Genomic DNA, 1,899 nt, shown 5'->3' on the forward strand with positions numbered 1-1,899 from the left:
ATCACCAAGCATGTATTGCATTTGTATATCATTGCTTTTCATCTGTCTATTAACCAAAAGTACAAAAATATTGTCATCTAACCATGTTACTTGCAGATGAAGCAAGCTAGGTCAAAACAGTCAAATCAGCCATTGAACAGTGGATGGTGGCCATTCCTGAAGAATTTGGGCACCATGATCATTCATCAAGAGTTCATATGAGTTGTGACATCATTTTGAATCAAGATATCAAGTGGTAGGGGCTTGGAATTCATCAGAACATGATTCAGTCAACCAAAACCCTAGCAAAGTCAACTGTGGTCAACTGTGCATTTAATCAGTGATTTGATGGTGGGAATTGGTTTGAGAGGTCTCATTCATGTCCATACAAGCCTCATATAACATGTCAAACATCCACAGTGAAGAATTTGAAGTCAAACAAGAAGTTTCCAAAAATAGAAAGTTGACCTGTAATTGGAATTTGCCAAAAATGGAAAGTTCTTCTCCTCAAAATTACATCATCATACAAGCTTCAAATGAATTTTTGTCCAACATGAAAGTTGAAGTTCTTGTTCTCCCATTTCCAAAAAGTCCAAGAACACTCATTTCTCATGTGTGGTTGGCAAGTTATGATCAAATCATTCTCAAAAAATTTTGAACTTCAAAGTGGCATATCTTCCAAACCATTTGGCCAAATTGAGTGAGGTTTTTTGCTACAAGTCATATTTGATGTGCGCTATCCAAATCCTTCATCACAATTCACCAAAAATCAACCAATCAAAATGGCCTTTTTCAAGTGGCTTGAATTTAAAATGAGGGAGGTGAAAAAGTGGACTTTCAAATTAACCATTTCCTACACTTTTTACCATTTGCCAATGTTCAGAAATCAAATTTGGAATGTGTTAAAGCCCATTTTCGTGCATTAACATGCACCCCATGCAACTTGAGTGGTTTTTAGCAAAATACCAAAACACTTCATTTAACCAAATTGTGATTACCATTCCACTAACCAAACTTAAGGATGTTAAACAGAGTACATATTGGACATTTTCTGATAAGAAACCCTAGCCACTATTCACAAATCAGATCCAAACTTTCACATTTTCTCTCAAACTCTCATTTCCTTACTTGAACTTTTTTTCTGAAAATCTCGAAAAGAGCTCGTGCCTTGTTGATTGTTTCATCATCTGCAAACCTTTTTGAAGCTTTTGCAAGGATAGATTCACAACTGTAGAGTTGGAACCACACTATTGCATTCACATACCTTCCATGGCAGTCGAATTTTGGAGCTAGAATCAAAGCAACGGACCTTGCAATACTTGTCCATTCATCATCTGGAACATATTTGTGCATCTGTTTCAGCTAATCACGGCCAAAGGACCACGAATTCCATACTGTTCTTCAAGCAAGGTAAAAATTCGATTCACACTATTGTCCAAATCATGCTATGCTTTAGAAAGATCTTACCATGCTGATTACAATGAGCTTCGAATCATGAAAAACCATTGATTATTGAGAGAGAAACATTGAATTAAAGTTTGGTTGTTAAATTTTATCTTGCTCGTTTCTTCCATTTTTGCATGATTTAAGATTAATGAATGTTGGGATGTTGATGTACTCGGTTAGATGATTCGAATGGTAGGCTTGTTTTCAAATTCTGGAAAAAAAGTTCATCACTATTGATGAACACGATGAACAGTAGCAAAACCCTAATTTCTAAAACACAGAACTCGTGTTTGGCTGCTGGCATTTCGTTCTGCATGTATTTTCCACTGTTGCATTGCCATGAGCGAATCCGTGCGCGACACCTCCTTAAGTGAAACGCAGAGTTTCACTTAAGGGACCAAGTATTTACAGTTTTGCCACTGCCGGTTTTATTTTTATTTAAATCATTTTCATTTTCATTATTTATTTCATTTT

The sequence above is a fragment of the Lathyrus oleraceus genome, chromosome 3 (assembly GCF_024323335.1).
Source record: "Lathyrus oleraceus cultivar Zhongwan6 chromosome 3, CAAS_Psat_ZW6_1.0, whole genome shotgun sequence".
NCBI classification, from domain to species: Eukaryota; Viridiplantae; Streptophyta; class Magnoliopsida; order Fabales; family Fabaceae; genus Lathyrus; species Lathyrus oleraceus.